The sequence below is a fragment of the Neodiprion lecontei genome, chromosome 3 (genome assembly GCF_021901455.1).
Source record: "Neodiprion lecontei isolate iyNeoLeco1 chromosome 3, iyNeoLeco1.1, whole genome shotgun sequence".
Taxonomy (NCBI): Eukaryota; Metazoa; Arthropoda; class Insecta; order Hymenoptera; family Diprionidae; genus Neodiprion; species Neodiprion lecontei.
Genome location: NC_060262.1, coordinates 14,550,561 through 14,567,961, shown reverse-complemented (window position 1 = coordinate 14,567,961; position 17,401 = coordinate 14,550,561). Strand labels below are relative to the sequence as shown.

Genomic DNA, 17,401 nt, shown 5'->3' with positions numbered 1-17,401 from the left:
AAAATTTTTAGTGCGAGAGGACCATAATTTTAAATTATCATAATTTTATTTAAAATGAATTTTATTAAATTTGTTAACTATTTTGGCAGATTAATGTAATAAATTTAGAATTTATTTGTGTACATTTTATTATACAATTAGTAATTTATATTAATGGATTGATTATAGTTTTTTTAAGAAGATTAATTTTACTTATTATGGTATTAGTTAGAGTAGCTTTTTCAACTCTTTTAGAGCGTAAAGTTTTAGGCTTAATTCAGATTCGTAAAGGACCTAATAAAGTTAGAATTGTAGGTATTTTGCAGCCATTTTCTGATGCTATTAAGTTATTTTCTAAAGAGTTTTCTGTTCCATTAATATCAAATTTTTTCCCTCATTTTTTATCCCCTTTAATTATATTAATATTAATATTGATTTGTTGAATAACAATACCTGATGTTACTAATTTTTATTCATTTGATTTTAGTTTGGTGTTTTTTTTATGTTGTTTAGGCATTGGGGTATATCCTATTATGATTTCTGCATGATCTTCAAAATCTAAGTATTCTTTTTTAGGTATATTACGTACTGTTGCTCAAACAATTTCTTGTGAAGTTAGTCTAGTTATAGTAATTTTATCAATTTTATTTTTAATTGAAGGTTATTCAATAAATTTATTTAGTTTATATCAGGAATTTATTTTATTTATTTTTTTAACTTTTCCTTTAAATTTTGTTTAGCTGAAACAAATCGAACACCTTTTGATTTTTCTGAAGAAGAATCAGAGTTGGTTTCTCGGTTTAATATTGAGTATAGAGGTGTAGGATTTTCACTAATTTTTTTATCTGAATATTCAAGAATTTCATTTATAAGTATATTATTTGTTTTAATGTTTTTAGGGGGTGATTTATATAGTTTTATTTTTTATTTAATAATGATTTTTATTTATTTTAATTCGAGGAACTTTACCTCGTTTACGTTATGATAAATTAATGATGATAGCTTGAAAAAAATTTTACCTGTTTCATTAAATTATTTAATTTTATTTATGGGTTCAAAATTTATATTTTATTGTTTTTTATTATAAATTATATTAAAAATTTAATTATTTAAGTTTAAATCAATAAAAGATTTAAAACTTTTATATTATGTTCTCAAGACATAAACTTATTCAAGTTCATTGATTTGTAGGGTTAATTTAATTTAATAAATAGTCTCATATTTTTGTTAATATAGGATATATTAAAAAATAAAAGAAGTATACTAATGTTAAAATTTGTCCAACACTAATAAATGGATTTTCTACAGGTCTTATTCCAATTCATGTTAGTATTAATACAATTCTAATAAATAGTCAAAATAGAAATTGTCTAAATGGATAAAAATTGACTCCTTTAAAATTTATTATTTTATAAAAAGGTATAATTATTAATACTAAAATAGACATTAAAAGAAGAATTACTCCTCCTAATTTATTAGGGATAGATCGTAGGATTGCATACGCAAATAAAAAATACCATTCAGGTTTAATATGAGGAGGAGTAATTATAGGATTAGCAGGGGTAAAATTGTCTGGATCTCCTAATATATTAGGATTTATTCAAATAATATAAATTAAAATAAAGTATATTAAAATAAATCCTATAATGTCTTTTAATAAAAAGTATGGTTGAAATGGTATTTTGTCAATATCACTATTAGTTCCTAAAGGATTTCTTGATCCTGTATGATGGAGAAATATTAAATGAATAATTGTTATTATAATAATAATAAAAGGAATAATAAAATGAAGAGTAAAAAATCGTGTTAGTGTAGCATTATTAATAGAAAATCCTCCTCATAATCATTGTACTAAGAATTCTCCTAAATACGGGATAGCTGAAAGAAGGTTTGTGATTACAGTGGCTCCTTAAAAAGATATTTGTCCTCAAGGTAAGACGTATCCTAAAAATGCAGTTGCTATAGTTAATAATAATATTATTGTTCCTGTCATTCAAGTTGGTTTAAAGTTGAATGATCCAAAAAATATTCCTCGTCCGATATGTAAATATATACAGATGAAAAATATAGAAGCACCATTCGCATGTAAATTTTTGATTATTCAACCATTATTAATATCTCAGTAAATATGGATAATTCTGTCAAATGCTATTTGAATATCAGGTGTATAATGTATAGCTAAAAAAATACCTGTAATTAGTTGGGTTACTAAACATAATCCTAAAAGTGAACCAAAATTTCATATTGAAGTAATATTCGATGGCGTTGGTAAATCTACTAAAGATCTATTTATAATTTTTAATAAACTATTTTTTAAACGTAAAGGTAACATTAGAAAGTTTTTCGTAACGATCCTAAATTGGTATTAGAAATTTTTACAACAATAATTAGTGTAATAAATAAATAATTTATTATTATAAATTAAATAATGAAATTTGGTTTATTAAATAATTTGTTTAATGATATTTTAGTTAATATATTTTTATTTAGTTCAATATAAGGTAATTTTATTGTATCTTCAAATATGAAATTTATTTTATTATAATTAATTATTAATATAAATATTAAAATAATTATGATAATATTTATTATTATTCATTTGTTAAAAAGAAATTTTACGTTTGAGATTAATCTTGATACATAAATAAAAATAATTAATAATCTTCCTAAAAAAATTAAAAAAATTATATATGAGTATCAAAATCTTATATTTAACATTCCTGATGTTACAGAAATTAAAGATGTTTGGATTAGTAAGATTAATCCTATTGTAAATGGAGTTTTTGTTAAATGTATTCTTATAGTGTTGATTAATATGAATAGTATTAAAATTTTTATAATGAATTAATTTAAATAAATTTATATTAATTAGTTTTAAAAAAAAATTTTTTTTCTTTGATTTACAAAATCAATATTTTTAATAAACTATTAAAACTAATATTTTATTAAAATTTCGAAAAACAGTTTATTAAAATATTAATTTTGGAGATTAATGATAGGAAATTTTTTCTTTTTTTTGAAATTAATATATATATTACTCAACATGGTAAAATAAATTATTTTTTTTATTCATTTTCTCAAGGTAATATTCATGAGTATATTTTATTAATATTACATTGAATTCCTTTAAATTTAATTATTCTAAATAGAGAATCTTTTATTGCTTGAATATAAATTAATTTAAATAGTTCATATAAAATATTGATTTGTGGTGTCAAAGAAAATTAAATTTAGTTTTTAAATTATTTTTATATTAAATATTTGTTTATCTCGATATAATTTTTTTTATTAGATTAGTTTTATTTATATTAAGTATTTATTTTTTATCATATGATTCAGTTTATTTTTTTGGGTATAATTTGATTGAAAGTAATTCTTCTTGTGTAGTAATAACATTTTTGTTTGACTGGATATCATTAATTTTTATAAGAACAGTTTTATTTATTTCTTCTTTGGTAATTTTATATAGAAATTCTTATATAATAAATGATTTAAATTTGAATCGGTTTATTATATTAGTAATTTTATTTATTGTATCAATGATATTAATAATTGTTAGTCCAAATTTAATTAGTATTTTATTAGGTTGGGACGGGTTAGGATTAATTTCTTATTGTTTAGTAATTTATTATCAAAATGTTAAGTCTTTTAATTCTGGTATATTAACTGTTATTTCTAATCGTATTGGTGATATTTTTATATTAATATCAATTTCTTGAATAATAAATTTTGGGGGTTGAAATTTTTATTTTTATACAGATTTTTCAAAATATAATTCTTTTATAATAGTAATTACTTTAATAATTTTGATTGCTTCATTTACTAAAAGTGCTCAAATTCCTTTTTCTTCTCGACTTCCTGCGGCAATAGCAGCTCCTACTCCTGTATCTTCATTAGTTCATTCTTCTACTTTAGTAACGGCAGGAGTTTATTTATTAATTCGATTTTAAAATTTATTTAATGGAGAGAATTTTATTATTCTATTTTTATTATTATCTAGATTAACTATATTTATGTCAGGATTAAATGCAAATTTTGAATTTGATTTAAAAAAAATTATTGCTTTATCAAGTTTAAGTCAATTAGGCTTAATAATAAAAATTTTATTTTTAGGATTTAAGTTTTTGGCTTTTTTCATCTTTTAATACATGCATTTTTTAAAGCATTATTATTTATATGTTCAGGAGTTTTTATTCATGGATTAAATAATTTTCAGGATATTCGTTTATTAGGTTCAATATTTAATCAAATACCATTTACTTCTATTTGTTTTCATTTTTCTAATTTATGTTTATGTGGATTTCCTTTTTTAGCTGGGTTTTACTCTAAGGATATAATTTTAGAAATAGTTTTAATATTAAATTATAATATATTTATTATATTTATTTTTTTTATTTCAACTTTTTTCACTGTTTCTTATACTTTTCGTTTGATTTATTTTTCTTTATTAGGTTGGTATAATATAATTAGATTAAATTATTTAAATGATTATGATGTTTATATAAATAATTCAATATATTTTATGATATTGATGGTAATTTTAGGAGGTTCTATGTTTAGATGATTGATTTTTCCTTATAGATATGTCATTATTTTGCCTTTTTATATAAAAATTTTACCAATTTTAATTATTTTTTTAGGTAAATTATTTGGATTTTTTGTTTATTATTTAAATGTTAAAACGTTTAAATTGAAGTTTAATTTTTTAAAGTTATTTTTTAGAACAATATGGTTTTTACCTGTTATTTCTACTGATGGTTTAATTAAAAATATTGCATTTATAAATAAAGAATTAACATTAAATTTTAATCAAAATTGATTAGAATTTTATAAAAGAAGAATTATTATAATTTTTATGAAAAATTTTTATATATTTATAGATTTATTAATTTTTTATTTTAATAATATTTTAAATTTATTTTTATTATTTGCTTTTTTATTTTTTTATTATTTATTTATGTTATAAATGTTTAAATAGCTTAAAATTGAAAGTATATTATTGAAGATAATATGATGATTTATTTAAATCTTTAAACATTTAATTCATAAAATTAAATAATTTATTTTCACATTGAAAATGTAATGTTTTTATAAACTATATCAATTAGAAATATAAATGAATTTTAATCATTTAATAAAAAGTTAGAAGCATTTTTATTTTATATATCTATTTAATTGGAATTTATATTCATTTTTATTATTAACAATAATTAGCCTCTTTTTGGCTTCAATTAATTTTTAATATAAATTATCTAAGATAAATCAATTAATAATTATAATTTTTGAATGCAGATCAAATGTTATATTTAACTATTATCCTATAAAGTAGAGTTATTAATAAATAACTATAATTTCAGGCCGAAACTGAATATAAAATTTATTTCAACTTTATAATTTTTAAATTCAATTTAGTGCCCCAAATTTTCATTCATAATATAATCCTAACAATAAAATTAAGATAAAGTATGATACTATAAATAGTCAAATTTTTATATTTGAAATTGTTAAGGTTATAATTATTGGTAATGTTAATGTTACATCTACATCAAAAATTAAAAAAATAACTGCAATTAAAAAAAAAAGAATAGAAAATGATATACGAGGGTATCCTTTTGGGTCAAATCCACATTCAAAGGGTGAATTTTTTTCTAATTCATAAAATGTTTTTTTTGATAAGATTATTGAAATAGTTAATATAATAATAGTAATTATTATAATTATTATTAAGGTATTAAATATTAATTTAATTATTTATACTAAATTTTATTAGACTTATTGATTGGAAATCAATTATACTTAAGTTATATTATATAAATTATATTAGTAGGTTCTTCATCAGTAAATAGAAATATAAAGGAAAAGTCAAATTACATCTACGAAATGTCAGTATCATGCTGCTGCTTCAAATCCAAAGTGATGAAAATTAGAATAATGATTTAAATATACTCGAAATAAGTTAATTATAATAAATGTTGTACCAATTAAAACATGAATTCCGTGAAATCCTGTAGCAATAAAGAAAGTTGATCCGTAAACTGAATCTGCTATAGTGAATGGTGCTTCTAAATATTCGTAGCATTGTAAGATTGAGAAAGTAATACCTAGAATGCTTGTTAATAATATTCTTTTAAGTGTTTCCTTTTTTATATTATTTATTAATCTATGGTGGGCTCATGTAATTGTTGCTCCTGAAGAAACTAAAATAATTGTATTTAATAAAGGAATATCATAAGGGTTAAATGGTGTAATATTTTTGGGTGGTCATATTCTCCCAATTTCAATTGAAGGTGAGAGGGATCTATGACAAAATGCTCAAAAAAAAGATAAAAAGAAAAAATCTTCTGAAATAATGAATAAAATTATTCCTAATTTTATTCCTATTATTACATTTGATGTATGTAATCCTTGATAAGTTCTTTCTCGAATGATGTCTCGTCATCATTCAATTATAATTAAAATGGTGATTAGAATTCCTAATATTAATATATTTTTTATTTTGAAATTGAATCATTTAATAGAACCTAAAAGTAGAATTATTACAGCTAATGATCCTAATAAAGGTCAAGGTCTGTAATTAACTAAATGAAATGGATGTTGAGGAAAGGATATATTTTTATTTGACATTAGTTTACTTCTCTAGAGTATAGGGTGATTAACACTATAAAAACATAAACCTGAATAATTGAAACAGCGAATTCTAAAATTGATAAAGAAATTTGTCTAATTACTAAAAAAGATGATGATAATATATTAATTTTTGTTCCGATTCTTCTTAATAAGGTTATTAATAAGTGGCCTGCAATAATATTTGCTGTTAATCGTACCGCAAGTGTTAAAGGGCGAATTAAATTTCTGATTGATTCAATTAATACTATAAAAGGTATTAATGCATTTGGTGTATTTTGAGGTACAAGATGGGTAAATATATGATTTATATTTTTTAATCACCCAAATAGTACGAGTCTTAATCATAAAGATAATGATAATGTAATTCTATTTGATAAATGTCTAGTTCTAGTAAAAATATAGGGAAAAAGACCTATAAAATTATGAAATAAAATAAATAAAAATAAAGATGAGAAAATTAACGTTCTGTTAATTTCAAAATTACCTAATAAAATTTTTACTTCTGAATGAATTATATATATTAATTTTCATCATAAAATATTTTTCCGTGATATAATTAATCAAAAAGTTGTTGATGGAAATAGGAAAGTTCCAATTAATGTTCTTGATCAATTTACGTTTAGGTTAGGAAAAAATGTTGAAGTTGGATCGAAAATGGAAAATGAATTTATTATCATTTTCAAAAGTTAAACTTTTTCTTCTTAAAAAATTTATCGAATTTTTTTTATAAAAAATTTTTTTTTCTAAAGTATGCTATAATAATAATTGTAATAAAAAGAATAGTAAAAATTGTATATAAAAATAATCAATTTATAGGGTATATCTGTGGAATAAAAGAATAATAGATTTTCCTAATATTTATAGTTTGACTAATTATTATTTTAATAAATTAATTCTTTTCATTAAGAATATTTGCTCATATATTATAAAATGATTTAAGAGATCATTGCTTGCTTTTCAGTCACTTAATGAATTAAAATGAATTAATTCACTTTAAAAAATAAATTATTGGAATTCTTTCTATAACAATTGATATAAATCTATGATTGGCTCCACAAATTTCTGAACATTGTCCAAATATTAATCCTGGTCGTTTGATTAATAATCTAATTTGATTTAATCGTCCTGGAATTGCATCAATTTTTTTTCCTAGTCTAGGAATTGTTCAAGAGTGAATTACATCATTTGATCTAACAATTATACGAATTTGTGTATTTAAGGGAATAATTGTGTTATTATCTACATCTAATAAACGGAAAGAATTTTTATTAATTGATTTATTTATATAAGAGTCAAATTCGATATTTTTGAAGTCTGAGTATTCGTATCTTCAATATCATTGATGCCCAATTGTTTTGATTGTAATTAGGGGTTTATTAATTTCATCTGTTAAGTATAGTAGATGAATTGATGGTATAGCAATAAAGATTAGTAATATTGAAGGGGTTATTGTTCAAATAATTTCAATGTTTTGTTTATTTACAAGGTTTTTATTAGTAAATTCATTTAATTATATTGTTAATATTAAATTTAAAATTGAGACTGTAATTAGAATTAAAATAATTATAGTATAATCATGAAATAAGATTAATTGTTCTATAATAGGAGAATTAGCGTTTTGAAAATTTATTCTTGATCAGGTTATCATTTTCTAAAAAAAGTTTAAAACTTTATTTATGGGGTTTAAATCCAATGCATTTTTCTGCCGTAATAGAATTTCCTTGTTATTCTTGGAATTTCTTCATATCTACGATCTGAAGGTGGAAATTTTTGTTTTCATTCAATAGATGAGTTTGTAATTTCTATGAATATAATTTGTCGTTGAGTTGACATTCTTTCTCAAATAATAAAAATTAGGCATAGTACTTTAATAAATGATATAATTGACCCAATTGTTGAGATAATATTTCATATTGTAAATGCATGAGGGTAATCAGAGTATCCACGTGGTATACCATTTAAACCTAAAAAATGTTGAGGAAAGAAAGTTATATTTACTCCTAAGAATGTAATAGTAAATTGAATTTTTACGTGTGGCTGCATGATTTCGGTCATTAATATTATATTTATTGTTTCTTGGTTTCATCGTGTGATGCCAGTTTTGTGTGAATCATGGTCCACGGCCTAGAGTTTGCAGTAAGCCGCCGTGTGACTGCATGATTTCGGTAATTTATTATTTTCGTATCTGAGCGACCTCGTAACTGCCGAATAATTACTTCTCTTGTGTTTATGATTTTTCTGATTATTTATGAATTACTATTAGCCTGCTTCTGAACTTTCTATCGTATTTTGAGCCCTATTGGCTTTATATTTCATTTCATACTTTTTTGTAATAGTAGTGTGCTTCATATTTTATTTCTGTTATCGCTTATTATATTTTTATTAATTTTTGTGCCTGTTGTATCATATATCGAGTTCCTTGGAGTACAACCGAGCGTAGAATCAGCCCCTAGATATTACCGCACTTTTTCTTTATTGCTATTGGCAATTTTATATTATTTTTGCCTGTTATTTATTTCTCTGTACCTTGTTAAATTGAGTTCTGCGAATTATTGTTTTGTACCGCCGTGTATTTAGTGTATTTCTTTATTTTGTAAACTCTCCGAAATTCTCACTCTCTCGTAATTTTGTATTTTGTATTCTCTCAAAAGTGATGTTTAGGAATTCATTATTCAATTCCTCAAGTCCGTAATAATTATAAATTATCGAATCTACCGTTTATGAATAATTCTACCGAAAGCTATCTAGTCGATCGTTTGCCGACTTTGTAAATTGTTAATGAATGTCAATCTCTCGTACTGGTTATAATTTATGGTAAATTCGTCGTATTATCTACCGAACTATCGTTACGTTGTTTTCTACCGATCGCAGTAAAGTTCTCTCGTTTCTCATTGACAGAATAATAATTTTCGTAGCGTCATTTGCAACTTGGGTAAGATCACGTCGCCCAGTGACGTGTAGTTTTAAGTAAATTCTTGCATTATATCGCATCTCGCGACCTACGTTCATTTTTCTCTGTTAACTACCGCCTCTCGTTTTAAAGCTACCGTTTACTGCTATTCTACCGAAATTATTGGGAACAACGATTGTTTATTTTATTAACTACCGCTGTCGATACCATTTTATTTGCCTGTCTCAACCATGTAAACTTCTCGACAATATATGATCGATTGACCTGTTCATTTTCCTTTTGACGTGAGTTTATTCTTTATTTTGTTATTTTCTTTAATTCTGGAATTACTGTTAGCTGCCTTGAATACCGCCACTCTACCGGGATGTACGCGAACGTACCTGAGCCTAGCCAGCCATACAACGGGTTCTCTATTTGCCTTTTTTGTACGGTTTTGTGTTATTTTTATTGATTTGTATTATTGTTTGAAAATCGACGCTAACGCGTCTGGCGCCCAACCTCATTGATTTTGTTATAGTTTGATATTGTGGATAAATAGAGAATCGCGCCCAAGTGTCAACGGTGAGTCCTCATCCGAGGGTAACAGAATTGAGCGTTACAATACATATATATATGCAGAATGATTTTCAATTAACTTTAAGAAAAAAAATTCGTGTTATGAAAAAAATATATACATAAACAAAAACATCGATAATAACTACATTTCTCGACCTCCCAGTTCATAAAAATGATTTCGAAAGGTAATTATCAGTTATGATATACATATGTATATACATTATAATTTCAAATTTCCATGTAAATCCAAAAAAATTATTATGATGTAAAAAATATATATATAAAAAAAACAGGAATCAAGAAATCATTTCTCGTCCACCTTTTCAACAAGAATGATTTTGAAAGTTATTCAAAATCATGATATATGTATATATATATTATAACTTTTGATTGACTTCAAAAAAAAAAAATTCGCATTATAAAAAAAAAATTATGTACAAAAAAAAAAAATACATAATGAATTTATAACTCATATTTTTTGTCATATATATATTTTTTTTATTTTATTTTTTCTTTTCTCAAAGGTCATCAAAAATTTCAATATACATACATATTTATATACATATATATGTACATATATATGTGTATATATAATGATTTTCAATTAACTTTGAAAAAAAAAAATTCATGTCACGAAAAAAATATATACATAGAAAAAAACATGAATTATAAATTCATTTCTCGACCTCCTATTGAATCAAAATGATTCCGAAAGGTAATTATCAATCATGATATATATATATATACTTTCAAATTTCAAATACTCTTTAAAAATTAAAAAAATTGATATAATGAAAAAAATATATAAATAAAAAAAAAAATGAATCATGAATTCATTTTTCGTCTACCTTTTTGATGAAAATGATTTTGAAAGTTAATTCAAAATTATTATATATATATGTATTCATTATATATATATTACAACTTTTGATTGACTTGAAAAACAAAAAATTCGAATAAAAAAAAATTCATGTTGTTTGTTATATATATATTTTTTTATTATGTTTTTTTTTTTTTCAAGAGTCGTCAAGATTTCCAATGTACTTATACACATATAAATATATATATAGATATATATTATAATTTTTAATCAGCTTCGAAAGGAAAATAATTCATGTAATAAAAAAATTATGTATAGAAAAAGACACATAAATAACAAATTCATTTCTCGTCCGTCTATTTAATAAAAATGATTTTCGAAGTTATTTCATGATTATGATGTACATATATATATATTAATTGTCAATTGACTTTGAAAAAAAAAAAAATTCATGTGTTAAAAAAAATATATACATAAAAAAAAACATAAATAATAAATTCATTTCTCGACCTCCTATTTAATCAAAATGATTTCGAAAGGTATATATATATATATATATATCATAATTGAAAGGTGGACGAGGAATAAATTCGCGATTCGTGTTTTTTTCATGAACATATTTTTTTTATTATAATAATTTTTTTGGATTTCAAAGGAAATTTCAAATTATGATGTATACATATATATATATATATATATATATATATATATATATATACATGTATACATCATAATTTGAAATTTCCTTTGAAATCTAAAAAATAATATATATATATATATATATATATATTGTAACGTGGCGTTTCAGAATCGCCCGTCACAAGGGCACACAACCGCTATTATTTTTAGTTTACGCGTCCTCAGCAGGGTACTCCAACCGAACTCGATACAAACTAGGCGATAACTACTTTTAACTAATTCTTTTTTGTAAATTCTTTATTTCGCGCTTCGGCGCAAGCTAACAAGGTACTTGGACGACAACGATCCCGATCAACAAGGGACCACTCTCTACCGTTTCCAGCTCTCGACGACTTCGCCTACCGACGGTCTAATCAGACTACACTGGCTACCTTGGTGCACCTTGATATACACCTGGGGTAGCATCCATCCGAACCTTCCGTATCGCCTCGACTGCCGGTGAACAGGGAGATAAAAATCCTCCCGGCGGCCGAGGGCATCGTTCCTCGAAGAGGAACCAGCCGCCAACTCTATCGGATGCCGCACGGATGGCGTGAAGGGCAGACCGTAGCCTGCCATCCTCCGACTTACCGGCCTGGTGCCGGACCGACCCCAAACCACTACGTCCAGGGTGATAAAGCCATCGTTCCGAGGATCGACGCTGCCTCCCTATCGACAGGGACCAATTGTGTGGGTCGTGGTCCACGGTTTGGCCAACCGTCTGACTGCACGACCTCAGGTACAGGCAGCTAGCTACTGCCTGTACAAAAGCCGGTGGAGGTGAACAATGAGGCGTCACTCTCCACCCGGTAACTTTGGCCGAGAGGCACCCTGTGTATGTCTCTGCCAAAGAAGTCCCCGATGATAGGCAGCCTGGACTGTAAATTGAAGCGACTACAAAATCGTACGAGTTGGTGTCAACGACGAAATCGCGAGCAGCACATTACACCACATCTAGCGGTAATTTTTGGAAAACGTATGACCACGCAGTAACCAATATTCGCCACAGGGGGATGGCCTATTTGCGGTGGGGGTCAACCGACCAATCAAAGAAGAAGAAGAATCACCTCACGACAACCGCGAGATCGGCGAGCTGAACTACGACCTGCTATTCTACGCTCGACCTGTTGAGGAACAGCTTCGTTTTCGATTATTCTCCCGACCATTACTACCGATTTAAGCTGCCGACATCTTTTCCTTCTTTTGCTACCGACCTATTGTTTATTCTACCGCTATCGTTCTACCCTTCTAAACTCTTTGCATCCTTTTTCCTTTCCTTATCAGTTTTGCTTCTGTGAAGTATAGTTTAAATTAGAATCAGTTTGTGTGCCTGAGATCAACCGTTCAGGTAAGGCTTCTGCCTTTGAATTGTACCGTTACGAAGTTGCTCATAATTTCTATTCTTTCTCATAGTATTTATCGACTTTGCGTGAATCATGGTCCACGGTTAAAGTTGCAGTAAGCCGCCGTGTGGCTGCATGATTCCGGTCATTAATATTATATTTGTTGTTTCTTGGTTGCATCGTGTGGTGCCGTTTTGTGTGAATCATGGTCCACGACTTCCGTGGGGCTGCATGATTTCAGTAACTTATTATTTTCGTATCTGAGCAACCTCGTAACTGCCAAATAATTATTTTTCTTGTATTTATGATTTTTCTGATTATTTGTGAATCTCTATTATCCTGCTTCTGTATTTTCTATCGTATTTTGAGCCCTATTGGCTTCATATTTGATTCCATACTCTTTTTGTAATAGTAGTGTGCTTTATATTTTATTTCTGTTATCGCTTATTATATTTTTATTTATTTTTGTGCCTATTGTATCGTATATCGAGTTCCTTGGAGTACAAGCGAGCGTAGAATCACCCTTAGATATTACCGCATTTTTCTTTATTACTATTGACAATTTGATACTATTTCTGCCTGTTATTTATTTTTCCGTATTTTGTTAGATTAAGTTCTGTGAGTTATTCTTTTGTATTGCGGTGTATTTTAGTATATTTCTCTATTTTGTAAACTCTCCGAAATCCTCTCACTCTCATAACTTTGTATTTTGGTATTCTCTCAAAAGTTATATTTAGGAATTCATTATTTGATTCCTCCATTACGTAATAATTCTAAATTGTCGAATCTACCGTTTCTGAATAATTCTATCGAAGGTTATCCAGTCGATCGTTTGCCGACTTGGTAAATTGTTACTGAATGTCAATTTCTCATACTGGATATAATTTATGGTAAATTTGTCGTATCATCTACCGAACTATCGATACGTTGTTTTATACCGATCGCAGTAACGTCCTCTCGTTCTAATTGACAGAATAATAATTTTCGTACCGTCATTTGCAACTTGGGTAAGATCACGTCGCCCAGTGACGTGTAGTTTTAAGTCAAATCTTGCATTATATCGCCTCTCTCGACCTACGTCTATTTTTCTCTGCTAGCTACCGTCTCTCGTGTTAAAGCTACCGTTTACTGCTATTCTACCGATATTTTTGTGAACAACGATTATTTATTTTATTAACTACCGCTATCGATACCGCCTTATTTGCCTGTCTCACTCATGTAACCTTCTCGACAATATATGATCGATTAACCTGTTCATCTTCCCTTTTGCCTAGAGTTTATTCTTTATTTTGTTATTTTCTTTAATTCTGGAATTACTGTTAGCTGCCTTGAATTCCGCCACTCTACCGGGATGTACGCGATCGTACCTGTGCCTAGCCAGCCATACAACGGGTTCTCTAGTTATCTCTTTTGTACGGTTTTGTGTTAGTTTTATTGATTTACATTATTGTTTGAAAATCGACGCTAACGCGTCTGGCGCCCAACGTAATTATTTTGTTATAGTTGATATTACGGATAAGTAGAGAATCGCGCCAAAGTGTCAACGGTAAGTCCTCATCCGAACGTAACAGAATTTAGCGTTACAAATCGGCGCTCAACGAGGGGCAGAAAAGACTTAGCGTTACAATATGTATACACATTAATATTACTCATTAATATAATTGAATATAAATGGAGGCAATTCAGTTAAATAATTTGATAGAATAGAAAAATTATTAATTTAAATAAATAATTTCTCTTGAATTGAAAAACAATTAATTTCTAAAAATTGAAAATATGAAATTAAATAAGTAATCAATTATCTGTCTGTATGTTTTCTTCAAATGTTATAATATGTTCTAATTCATTGTATAAATGTTCTAAATTACAATTCATAAAGTAAATCAAATGGCATTTTTCTAATGAATAATATTTTTACTTTAATCAATATGTGAGCAGATAATTGAAAAATATATAGGAGTTTTTTAATAATTATATATAATTTTGAAAAATTTAATTTATGTAAAAAATTTTTTTTTTTTTCAAATTTCTCTTATTTTAAAAGTGAATTGAAAATTATAATTCATATATATATATATATATATTTATACTCGTTAATATTATACATTATTATAATTGAATGTAAATGGAGGCAATTGGGTTAAATAATTTATCAAACTAAAAAAATGATTAATTTAAATAAATTATTTTTCTTAAATTGAAGATTAACTAATTTTCAAAAATTGAAAACATTAAATTGAATAAATAATCATTCATCTATCTGTATGTTTTCTCTGAATTTTATATCAAGTTCTAATTCATTGTATAAATGTTCCAAATTACAATTCAGAAAGTAAATTAAATGGCATTTTTCTAATGAATAATATTTTTATTTCAATCATTATGTGAGCAGACAAATAAAAAATATATAGGATTTTTCGAATAATTATGTATAATTTCAAAAAATTTAATTGATGTGAAAAAATTTTTTTTTTTTCAAAAGTATCTCTTTTTTTAAAAGTAATTTGAAAATCATAATATATATACGTATATATCACTGATATATATGTACACTGGATTGGATTGAGCGTGGTGCCGTCACGCCAATTGAACGGTAGCCATTTTGTACAGATTCTTGTCACTTCAGATATATATAAATATATACGTGATATATGTATGTGTATATAATCGATTGTGTTGGAAAATTGCAGTAACAATTATTGAGGTAACAATGAGTACCTGCGTTTTTTGCAAAACAAAGCAATCAAAATATTGTGGGCGATCATTTCACAAGTGAGTATACAACGCTGAAGCGTTCTGCAAATGATAACTTGCAGAGGTTATGTCAGCATACGAAGTATTTACTAATTATATTTAACGAGTATTATAACGTACGAATCGTGTCAGTAAAAATTCACAATATTTGAATTATGAACCGATCTTATTATAATTGAAATTGAAAACTCGGGTATTATTGACTCGGGGATTAAATTATAATTCGATGTGTAGATTTCCCGTGAAAGATGTGTTCCGCCTTCAGCAGTGGTTAAAAAAAATGAAGAGGAAGGACTGGAAGCCAAACCGAAATAGTACATTGTGTTCAGCTCATTTTACAAACGACTGCTTTGATAGGACAGGATTCCTAATTACATTGAAAAAGAACAGTGTACCAACTGTATTTGACAACCCAAAATCAGAGTGTTCATCTTGTCACCGATTAAGGGAATATGGACGTGGCTATTCATTCTTTAAGTAAGTACCGTTACTCAATGCAACATAACGTGTGAATTAATGAATTTAAACTTTGCTTGTTATGTAGGTTCCCATTGGATGAACCTGATATTATGAAGCAGTGGATCGCAAATATAAACATTGGACCGTGGTCTCCATCAAGTGATAGCCTTCTGTGTTCCGACCACTTTGAACCCTCTTGCTTCCAGAAGAAAAGCAAAAATTATATAACTTTACGAAAAGGCAGTATCCCAACGTTATTTGGTAAGATCTGAAACTATTAATCCCTTTTAGGTCAGAGAAAATTGAGTGTGCATAAAGACACGTTGATGTGATGCACTATTGCGTCAATGCCGTCGAAGCGGTTAATTACCTACAGATTATAAAGTGCTCTGTTACAAAAAAATCGTGTGTGAAACATTTCTGTGTATTTCCATTGTCGTTATTTATTAGTAACTTATCTGTAGGTGAAAACTTGCAGCAGACCGAATTTCAGAATGAATCCGATCGGCCTACCACAGTGAATGTAACCAAATTACATGATCTTGATGAGCCATTGTCTACCACAGTAAATACAACCGAAGTACATGATGTTAATAAGCTACTGATTTCAGGTAATTGTATTATTCTGAAATGTTGTTAGGTTTACCGATGTTTTTTGTCTTCTGTTCAGTAAAATTGAATCCAAGATTTTATTGTCTCCGTAGATGTAACAGACCAGAATGCCAATGCCATTGTCTCCGTAGATGTAACAGAGCAAAACGCCAACGCCATAGAAACTGATAGTGATCGTCTCAGTTTGAGTACTAACCTCCTCAGCTCAAGTAATAGTATGTGAAAATATTACTTAGTATACCACTTGTTACAGAACTATGGAGGAAATACGAATCTTAATTCAATTCAAAAATTATTTTCAGATGACTCTAGGGATAACCTGAGGACTAAGTTGACACCAACAAGCGTATGCATTGGTACGCCGAGAAGTTCGAAGGCAGTCTCACATGATCATCGCTACACACATAGTCCGAGGACCACTATAAAGAAACTGTTTCAAACCAGGGCCATTCTGCATGTGAAAAAAAAACTTATAAAACCACAAAGAGAATACATAGGTCGCTTAAAAAGACGAGTAACATCTTTGCAAGATATCATTACCGAACTTCGAAATGAAAGGTTGGTATCTGAAAATGCATTGAGTTCCTTGGAATCAATACCGGACGAAGGTGTTTCGGAACTAATTGAACGTGCTGCTAACAATGGTAAAGTACGTATTACAAG

General features: G+C 26.8%; 1 long non-coding RNA gene and 2 pseudogenes across 1 annotated transcript; 2 read left to right on the top strand and 1 right to left on the bottom strand.

Moving 5' to 3' along the window:
- Positions 1 to 1,252: 1,252 nt before the first annotated feature.
- On the bottom strand, positions 1,253 to 2,311 carry LOC124293366 (annotated as a pseudogene).
- A 409-nt stretch (positions 2,312 to 2,720) lies between these two features.
- LOC124293432 lies at positions 2,721 to 4,692 on the top strand (annotated as a pseudogene).
- Positions 4,693 to 15,478: 10,786 nt separating this feature from the next.
- On the top strand, positions 15,479 to 16,027 carry LOC124293367. The gene is made up of 3 exons (XR_006903307.1): positions 15,479 to 15,506; positions 15,604 to 15,685; positions 15,902 to 16,027. It is a non-coding gene; the product is annotated as an uncharacterized LOC124293367 (long non-coding RNA).
- Positions 16,028 to 17,401: the final 1,374 nt, after the last annotated feature.